General features: G+C 38.0%; 1 protein-coding gene across 1 annotated transcript in view; it reads left to right on the top strand.

Moving 5' to 3' along the window:
* The first annotated feature begins 7974 nt into the window (after positions 1-7974).
* Positions 7975-10841, top strand: part of Creb5 (cAMP responsive element binding protein 5) — a 407169-nt gene continuing 404302 nt past the window's right edge. Inside the window, exon 1 of the mRNA XM_013024413.1 lies at positions 7975-8043. The gene's annotated coding sequence lies outside the window, so the exon portion shown is untranslated. The remainder of the gene's footprint in view (positions 8044-10841) is intronic.

Genomic DNA, 10841 nt, shown 5'->3' with positions numbered 1-10841 from the left:
TGAGCAGCAGAGATAGATAGAACAACAGGATCACAGTCTTGGGTATTAGATATCCCAACTTCATCTAACAATCACAGCCCCACACCTAAACAATAGAATGTCACGTCCTTGAAAGCAAAGCCCCTTCTTGACCACAGGGCCCTTATATATAGGCTACCTAAATAACTTCTGTTTTTCCCTATTCCTAATCTGAATGAGGTCCTCCCAGTTCTGCCCCACTGCTACCATGTACTGTTGTCCTATGACATTTATTAATTATCAGACTTATGTTCTTTTGTGTGATTTTAATTTATTTGCATAGTTAAAAAAATGTGTACTGGGGATTGAATCCAGATCTTTCCACTTGTTAGACCTAAAATCTATTACTGAGCTACATTCTCAGTCTGATGATTTTTAATTTAATTTTAAAAAATTGTGCTGGGCTTGGGTGGCTCATGCCTGTGATCCTAGCTATTTTGGAGGCTGAGATCTGAGGATCGAGGTTCAAAACCAGCCCAGGCAACCAAATCCAAGAGATGCTTATCTCCAAATAATCACCAAAACAACTGGAAGTGGCTTTGTGGCTCAAGTGGTAGAGTGCCAACCTTGAGAGACTAAAGCTAAGTGAGAGTTTGAGGCCTTGAGTTCAAGCCCAGCATCAGCATTAAAACAAACAAACCAAAAACAACAACCCAGCCTTCTGTTTTGTCAGCAAATTTGCTACATTTCTTTATTAAACATCCCCAAGGTCATTTTGTTGTGCCCTTGACAAAACTTACTATGTGTCATTGTATCAGCCCAGACAGATGGATAGGGCATGTGTGGAAAGAGATCTGAGTCAGCTGGTGACCTGTTTCATGGTTCTTAGAAAGATCTGTCTCTCCCCACACCCTCCCCCACTCTTCCTGGGAGCTTATAGAAAATTATACCCCAGGAAAGGGGTCTAGACCTCTCTCTCTTTGGCAGAGTAGAGCTGTAAGAAAAATTAAATTAGTGAATGGTCTTAACTACTGTTCTTATAAAATCTAATGTGAATTTTGTTGTTTGGGAAATACATCAACTGATTCTATGAAAACATACTTGTGTGTTACATGTGTATATATGTAGCATTTGATGATTGTGATTGATAGGCTGATTGATGTAGATATGATCAGTTTTGAGATAACATTGTTTTAGGTCTGGACTATTTACCAAGCTGTACTTGGAGCCAGGTACTGGGAAAGCATTGGTAGACAAGGGAGAAAGTCTTTGCTTCCATTGAATTTATGAGGTCTTAAGCAGAGATATAGTAATACCTACTTCATAGCTGTATTTGAGAACAGTAAATGGCTATAACTGTGAAAATTCCTTTTAAAATGATATATAAATTATGAGTGGCAATTTTGATTGATAAGGCAAATATAAATATCATTCCCTTTGGGAATAAACCCCACATACTTCTTTCTAATTCTGAGTATCTTCACATCACGTTCTGCTTAAGATTTTTATACTTGTAATTTAGTGAGCTAGATTTCATTTTGCTATAGTGGTAATGAAAAGGAAGAAAATGTCTTGTCTAGTTTAGTTATAAACAATTGTATTGGTTAGCTATTGAATTACATCCTTCTGCCTCACCAACAATGTATATGAGCTGAGAGTTTCTGTGGGTCATGAATCTGGGTGTGGTTTGTTTGGGACCTCTGATCAGAGTAATAAGGCTGCAAGGAAGACATTGGCCAGATTTGCTAGATATCTGTTTTTTAAAATTATTTATTTATGTTGGTCATGGGGCTTGAATTCAGGGCTTGGGCACTGTCTCTCAACTTTTTCCCTCAAGGCTAACACTCTACCACTTTGAGCCACAGCTCCACTTTCTAGTTTTCTCATCATTAATTGGAGATAAGAGTCTCACAGACTTTCTTTCCCAGGCTGGCTTCAAACCGTGATCCCCAGATCTCAGCTTCCTGAGTAGCTGGAATCATAGGTGTGAGCCATTGATGCCCACCTTGTAAGATATCTGAAGCTTTAGGCTTTATAAATAATCAAATTTTACAAGTGATATTCCATCCCATTTGCCATATTCTATTCATTAGGAGCAAGCAGTGGGAGAAGAAATTTGCAAGTAGCCACCAGAAGGTAGAAATCATAGAGAGACATCTCATAGACAGCTACAGCATGGCTTCTAAACAACACTGCGAGTTAGGGCTTTAGCTAGAGAATCAATGATGTTACATTCTTTGAAATGAAAGAGATGAAGGAAGTAAGCACCAGCGTTCCCCTAAGGCACACAGACAAGACACACAAGAAAGTTGAAGTTAAACCTTGTAGATTTTGAATTGAAACCAGCAAAGGATCTTTATGCATTCTTTCACATCTGACACTGGCTCCTGCTCAGATATTTACTACCTCTATTAAACAGGGAAGCATTGCAGAAACCATTATTTAAATACTGGAAGTAAACAAATGCCAGTTTTTCTTAAACAATAGTAGAATATATTTATCTTAATTTGATAGTTCAGATTGACCTCCATTTCCTTCATTACTTTTGACCTACACCTGATAGCAAAGCTGATTTAATTGTTTGAAGATTATGAGAAAGAACATTTCAGGCACTGAAGAACCCTTGTGCCATTTTGCAGTGGTTTTGAAAGAGAACAAAGGCCAGCACAGTGGGCAAGGATCAAATGTTCCAGGATGACCTTGGAGACCCATGCAAACATTGGACCATCTGATGTGTGGTGAGCCAGGCTAGGGCTTAGATTTAACTGTAAATGCAATGGTCAGCCACTGCATGATTGGGGGTGGCTGTGAACAGCTATGATTGTGTGAGAGTATGTTTGTGTATGTGGTGTGTGTGATTTTGATTGTACGAACTATATTACCTCAAACTTTTTGCAAAAGATTCTGACAACTCTTAATGAAAAGCCCATGCTTGGGCAAAGATAAAATAAGCATTGAAACTTTATAGACTTTGCAATTAGTGTTAATTATAAATCTACACAATAAAATTATAAAAAGTTTACTTTATGAACTTTACAATTATGCCATGTGTTTCTCAGAGTTGAATACTGTGTATTCAGACAAGCTAATGGCTAAAGCTATGTGATAGATGTAGTTGGAATGAGTTTCTCAGTAACTTGGGGATTCCTAGTATTACATGGTTTCATGGGACAGACTCACAATTTATTTAATACCTCATATAGAATCTCTTGGCATTTTCTGTCCATATTTTTTTGACCAAGCCACAGTCATTTTTTTGCCTGTGCCATTTATGGCTGCTGCCCATATGCCATCCTGTGACTCCTTTACAAGTTGATAGGCACACAGGTAGTTTGGGGGTTTTAAAATGAGTTACTATATAAAATAGTGGTTCAGGTAACTTCTCTTTCTCCTCACATTTCCCCCTGAATCTAATCTTCTGAGAAAAAAAATGCTGTACAAACAACAGGATATCTATTTTTCCTGAGAGAGGAAAACAAGTGTTCTAAAGTTTTAACATTGAAGTGAATCAATCCAACCCCAGAATCTATTTGTTTATATGTTCCTCTCTGAGTCAAGATGTGTTTTAAGTTGGTTAGATCCAATACTGAAAACAATATTAGCTACTTTAAATCCAGGGATTCTATTATTTTCTTCCTTAAACATTTTAAAGGTAAGTTTACTGTTATAATACTGTCTAATAAAAAGGTCACTTGCTGGTGTGTATTCTTCATATAATCTGTCTTCATTAATCATTTTCATGGATTACTTATAGTTTTTGTGTAGGCAATTTTCTCTATTTTAACATTATTGTGTGAACATTTTTCCAAGGTCAGGACTTATTTTGCAAAGATGATTTTAATGGTTGCATAATTTCCTTTTGTCATGATGAAACCATTTTGTTTATTATTGAATGCATAATTTATTTTGGGATCTTTCCTTGGAAATTAACAGTACAATGTTGAACATTCTTGTATATCATCTTTTATCAGCATCTTTTTTTCCCCAACGGGATTACTCCAACAAGTAGATTTTGATACCTTTTGCTCAATTGTTTTCAAAACACTGCGCATTTATTGTCTCATGAGCATCAAGGCTATGCAATAGTGTCTCTTGCTCCTGACTTCCAGCCAAGATTTGGATATTATCATTAAAAGGAAATGCTTGCCAATTTATGAAGTCAAAATTACTTTAATTTTTGCTGTTATTTGATTAAAAGGAACATTAAGCATTATTTCCTTTTGTTTGCTGGAAATCTGAGTTGTCTATTCATTTCTGTCTATACATTTTGGCCATTTTCAGGGGTATTAGTATTTTGCTTATGAAAATTTACTTTTAAAAAATTATGAGAATAGACACTTTTTTTTTGCCAGTACTAGGGTTAGAACTCAGGGCTTTATACGTGTCTGGCTCATTTGCTTGACTGACATTCTACAAGTTGAGCCACACCTTCAGCTCAGCTTTTTGTTGGCTACTTTGGAGATGGAATCTTGTGGGTATTTTTTGCCCAAGCTGGTTTCAAATAATTATCTTTTAGATTTCAACTTCTTGACCTGCTAGGATGACAGGCATGGGCCACATGTGCCCAGCTGAGAATAGACACCTTTAACCTTAAAAAGCTTAGAAAGAAATATAACTCTATACTTTTAATATAAAGAGTTATTTAAACTTTTTTTGTAATTCTTAATTCCTTTTATGATAGCTTATTTATTAATCTATAAATATGTAAACAATTTACTTTCAGAATAGTTTCATTTCAGTTTCCTTCCTTACTCCTCTCCCCTCCCTTTCTTCTTCCCTCCCTCCATGTCTCCCTCTTCTCCTTATCTCCTTTCCTTTCTCATCTCTTGTTCCCCCCTCTCTCCCTACTTCATCCCTCTTTCCCTTCCTTTCTTCCTTTTTTCCTTCCTTCCTTCCTTCCTTCCTTCCTTCTTTCCCTCTCTCCTTCCCTCCCTCCTTCCCTCCCTCCCTCCCTCCCTCCATCCCTTCTTCCTTCCTTCCTTCCTTCTTTCTCCCCTCCTCTCCCCTCTTCTCTTCTCTTCTTTTTTTTTCTTTTCTCTTCTTTTGTACCAGTACTGGTGGTTGAACTCTGGGCTTCATTCTTTTGTTTAGCTTTACATACCTAAGACTCTTATCACCTGATCCACAACTCCATTTGTGGTTTTTTGCTGATAAGTTGGAGATGAGTATCACTGATTTTGTCTACCTATCTGACTTTGAACCTTGATCCTTAGATCTTAGTAGCCTCTTGAGTAACAAGGATTACAAGCATGAACTACCAGCACCTAGCCTGCTTCAGTTTTCTTCTATTTCTTTCTCTTTTCTTTTTTATTCTTGTCTTTTAAAGTTTTTTTTCTTTCCTTATCTTTCCTCTTCATTTTCTTTTTTTGTTGTTGAAATATGATTTAATTTTTCTTCTAATACAACTTGTATTCCCAATTTACAGATTGATACTTTTATGTATCAAGTTTTATGTATGTGCCTTTTTATAGGCACAGTAATGATAACATAGCGTACTTAAAATATAAAGTGCATATGTTAAAAAGTAAGATCATTTTTCTATATCTACACAACTACTAGTCTTTCTAATTTCTTCTTTATTTCTCTCTTCCTTCTACTGTAATAAAAGTCTAAACTTCTACTAATTTCACATCATTTAGCTCTAAACTTCTTGCTGGCAGTCCAGCAAGGAAGCTGCAGTCTGCAAAGGGTCACCGGTGGGGGCTGAAGGGGTCAGTAGCACCAGTTGGGAGGAGCAGTTGACAGAAGAAAAGAATGACAGCTTTCTGGCTTGTGTAATTTAAGGAATGGCTTCCTTTATGTAGGCACCGAGCGTGAGCTGCTGAGTTAGTGCGCAGGAGGCTGCTATGGACTGAGGAATTCCGTGTTTCTGGCATTCCTTTCCTGTTCCTCTGGGACCGGAGGAAACTCTCACCCCAACTCCATCTCCACTGCCTCATTTTATTATAGAGATAATAATACCTCAAAGGTATGCTCTAATTAATTATTCGTACAGACTGAAAACATAATGACTCATTTCTTTTGGTCTAAGATGACTAATTATTATAATGATTAGATCATTAATTTCTTTATTCCTTTAATAAAAGTGTGTGTGTGTGCATGGGCACGTGTGTGTGTGTGTGTGTGTGTGTGTGTGTGTGTGTGTTGTTACTTGGGCTTAATCTCAAGGCCTGGACACTGACCCTTAGTGTTTTCATTCAAAGCTGGTACCCTACCACTTGAGTCATACCTCCAATTCTGGCTCTTTGCTGGTTAATTGGAGTTAAGAGTTTTGAGGACTTTTCTGCCAAGGCTGGCTTTGAGCTGTGAATCTCACATCTCAGGATTACAGATAATGAACCATAACCTACTGTCACCCAACTCTTTTAAACACTATAACCAAATGCCAAAATTCAACACCCAGACCAGTGATTTGTAGAGACTTCTTTTATTTTTACTTATAATCTTCACAGCATTGTGGTTATAATTCTTCATGGTAAATGATTTCGTTAAAACAGAGAAACCTGAACATTTGTTGAGAAAATTCAGAAACATTTTGGACTTCTAAGAAGAAGGAATGGCACAAAGGAAGATAATATTTTGATCATTGCAACTCAATAATAACTTTTAATAACATTCTAAATCTAATAAAATATTCAAGTATTTGAAGCTGTTGATTTTTAAACTATGTTAAGTTCTTCTTCCTTAAGCATGAGTCATATATTCTGAGATGGTTAGATAATTATACCTTATGAGACTATTACAGTTTACATGACATGTTGTGAATAGTTTTAAATTTTAAGTTTGAAAGTTTGAGTTTTTTTATTATGGGTACTAGGGATTGAACTCAGGGCCTGGGAGTTGTCTTAGCTGATTTGCTCAACACTGGCACTCTACCACCTGAGCCACAGCTCTACTTCCATCTTTTTGTTGTTTAATTGGAGATAAGAATGTCAGGGGATTGCCTGACTGGGCTGGCTTCAAACTATGATCCTCAAATCTCAGCCTTCTGAGTAGCTAGGATTATAGGCTTGAGCCACTAGTGCCTGGTTACTAAGACTTTTTTAAAATTCATAGAATTATTGTGGCTCTAAGTTGACAATAGTTAAGCGTGATATTTCACAAGTGGTTTTTGATGTATGCTACTTAATATTTGGTTTAGTGTATGAATGTCTTATTTTTTGCATTAGAACATATGCATATTATAAGAGTGGGAGATATGCTATCCTAATTCATCTAAAATCAGAAGCATTGAATATTGAAATTGTCACTTAGCTCACCTAGCTTTTACTCTCTCTTGACTTCTATCTTTCTTTCTATCCTGATTTCTTTCCTTCTTGATTTCTAGCTTGTCTTTCTTTCTTCCTTCCTTCCTTCCTTTCTTTCTTTCTTTCTCTCGCTCTCTCTCTTTCTCTCTCTCTCTTTCTTCTTTTTCTCTCTTTCTCTCTTCTCTTTCTCTCCTTCCTTCCTTCCTTCCTTTCTTCCTTCCTTCCTTCCTTCCTTCCTTCCTTCCTTCCTTCCTTCCTTCCTTGCTACATTCCATTTGCCCTGCCTAGTTTTGTCTTTGGACATTTAGATTATATAATAAGAGAACGACACACTGCCTCAGTGTCCCAACTCTACAAAAGAGAAAATGACACTTTCTTTAATTTATATGACTGTCCTGACTCAATGAAGGGAGTTCCTGGGGAGGAAGGGAGTGGTTGAAAGCTTTGTGTGGGTTAGTATAAATTCAGTGTCATTCTGCAAGGTTGTTTTATTTCCAGATGTGTGATTGCCCATGGAGATGTGTGTTTTGACCTTTTCACCTCCATTTTCTATGGAGAGACTTTGCATATGATAAGAGCTGAGAGTTGATGTAGCAGAAGTTACCATCAGATGATTCTGGCTCCCATAGCCTCCAGCTTCCCTTGGGCTAATCTTAATGTTACTGAGGTACACATAACCAGACTCCTAAATTGAAGTGTCAGCTACATCATCTTCATCAGGAGAAAAAATATCCAAACGCTTATTTTCTGGGCAAAAGGCAACTTTTAGTGGTGGAGTCAATTTTCTTTCCGAAACGATCTCATTTACCTGAGCGAGGAGCACTTATTTATTTTCAGGGTAAGTGGTGGGGTCGCATAATTCTCATGTGACAGCTGAAGGAAGCACTCAACTGTAAATTACATTGGGTGAAGAAGTTGTTGTGGTATGAAACCACAATTGCTTCTGTTGCTGCTTGCTCTGCATGGGCTGAGGCTGAGACCTGAGAGACTGGTGACTCTTGGATTAATCTAGAAAGTAAAAACAAAATATTTTTGATAGAAAACCAGAGAAGGGCGAGGAATACCATATATGTGTATATACACAAAATGGGCATTGAAACCAGATCTAAGCTTTCTCTGTCCAGGAGACTAAAATGGTCATGGAATGAGTGAGAGTGGCTCTTGGCATTGTGTTTTATTTTCAAATTCTGTTTTCCTTTGTTTCATCTTAAAGTGGCCCTTCACTGGCTTCATGAATTGGGCTCTAAGATTTTTTTTTTGGGTTGTTGTTGTTGGTTCTGTGAGCTTTCAGACTCATAAAAATTAAATGTGTGCATTTCTGTAACCTGATATGCCCTTCCCAGCAAAAATCAATGCTTCTCACCCTGCAGCTCCTGCTGCCTGTTTGTGTGTGCATTTGTTGTATACAGCCTTTCATCGCTATATTTTCTGATGTTTTTTAAGCATACCTGGGACCCTGGTCCCAGTCACAATCTATTTACTAATTTTGCTAGAAAACAGACAGCTGGAGGCACCCTCTCTCCCCTGTGGCATAGATAGGGAACAGCCCAGTTTATTAGTTGCTGGTGTGTTTTCTGTGTTTTGTTGTTGCTGTTTATGAAGTATTGGAACTTGAAATGAGGGCCTGGACTCTGTCCCTTAGCTTTCTCACATATGGCTGGTACCCTACCACTTGAACCAGACTTCCATTTCTGGAGTTTTTGGTGGCTAATTGGTAATAAGGTCTCTTGGAGTTTTCTGCTGGACTGCCTTAGAACTGTGATCCTCAGATCCTAACTTCCTGAGTAGCCAGGGTTGCAGGCATGAGCCATCAGCTCTGGCCCGAGCTAATGTATCCTGTTGATTGGGTGGCAAGAACATTAGAAGGAGGTGGATTTCTGGAGGGATAGCAAAGTTTGAAAACACGTAGTTACTTCTCCAACCTGAATTTCACTACCTTAAACATATCAAGCACAAAGATTCCAAGACTGGTGATGTCAAGGTATTTGCTTGTGCTTTTGATGCAGTTGTCACTTTCCCAAATCAAATCCACGGTATTCTTCTCTCGTAGGCAACAATGAAATACTGATTTAGAATTAGACTCCAAAGTCAGAGAAAGATAGAAATTCTCTAAGATGTTACTTGAGCTAATCATCGCTTCTGACACTTGGGGTCAGCCCACCTTTCATAGTGTTTGTGAGATTTAGGGGCATGTTACCGAGATGATGCGAATGATGTAACAGATTGCATTTATTCTGTGACACATATAGTCTCAGATGGAATTATCTACTCTGCTCTTAAGGAAACTCAAAGATTGTAAGCAATGACTGGTGTCTGGCTGTCTTGCCCCCAGTTCTAGGATGGTAGGCATCGCAAGATCTTTGGTTTGGTGTCGTTGGTCATGGATCTTTGTTTCTACTTTGTTTCTGTGTCCATCCTAGGGTTTGAACTTAGGGCTTGGGCACTGTCTCTGAGCTTTTCTGTTCAGACTAGTGCTATACTACTTGGGCCACTTCTGGTTATTTTTGGTAGTTAATTTGAGATAAGAGTCTTACTGACTTTCCTGCCCAGACTGATTTTGACTCTCAGCTCTCAATCTCCTAAGTAGTCAGGATTATAAGGATGAGCCACCAGTGCCTGTTTTTCCTTTTGTCTGATGCTTCATCCTTTAGAACACAGTTCTCGCTCTTCAAGTCTTATCTAATAAGTAGTCAGGAAACTATACTGACAGATAAGTCCCTGATAAGGGCCTCAGTTAAAGACTTCATACTGCTGCTTACATATATTGAGAAAATAGATTACTAAGGTACTGTAAGCCAGTTACATGCATTCATTGTTTTATTTAGTAGGTGTTACTACCTCTAAGAAGATGAAACTGAACAAAGAGGTTGAAGATTTTACTAAGATCATGAAGGTGTTAAGAGTGGATCCAGGATTATTCCCTCCCTTGGGTGCCTCCTTCCATTTTAGCCCTAACTACTCTACTACACACACATTTTGACAAGCTTCCAAGAGATGTCGCCATTCCATCTTCAAATGAAGCTTACTGTAGGGCAAAGTTTCACTGAAATCTTAGTTTCCTAGACCTTCCAGAACCTTCTACCAATATAAGATACCTGTTAGCTCAGTCTGCTACCAAATATTTTACTGAGTGCTAGCTTCAAGAAATAAAATAAACACAGCTCATTTCACCTAACCATGGGAGCTTTGCTATAATCTAATGAAAGAAATGAAATGCTGTGATTTAGTACTCATTTATTAACAACTATTTAAAGATATAACCTGTTGCCAGGTGCTGGTGGTTCACACCTATACTTGTAGCTATTCAGTTCCTGGCAGACAAATCTTGAACAGACTCTTCTCTCTGATTAACCATTATAAAGCCAGAAATGGAGGTGTGGCTCAAGTGGTAGAGTTCCAGTCTTCAGAAGACAAATAAACAAACAAAAGCAAGCTAAAGTGCAAGAGGCATTGAGTTCAAGCTCAAGTACCAGTAGCCACTCTTCATATAAAATACAAGCTATTATCTATAAACAATATCATGCATCTTATATTTTATTTATTTATTTTTTGGGTCCGGTAGTGGGGCCTGAACTCTGGGCCTGGGTGCTGTCCCTCAGCTCTTCAGCTCAAGGCTAGCGCTCTACCACTTGAGCC

This window comes from Dipodomys ordii, unplaced genomic scaffold (genome assembly GCF_000151885.1).
Source record: "Dipodomys ordii isolate 6190 unplaced genomic scaffold, Dord_2.0 Scaffold76, whole genome shotgun sequence".
Classification (NCBI taxonomy): domain Eukaryota; kingdom Metazoa; phylum Chordata; class Mammalia; order Rodentia; family Heteromyidae; genus Dipodomys; species Dipodomys ordii.
Note: the sequence above shows the minus strand (reverse complement) of the source record. Positions and strands in the feature narration are given on the sequence as shown.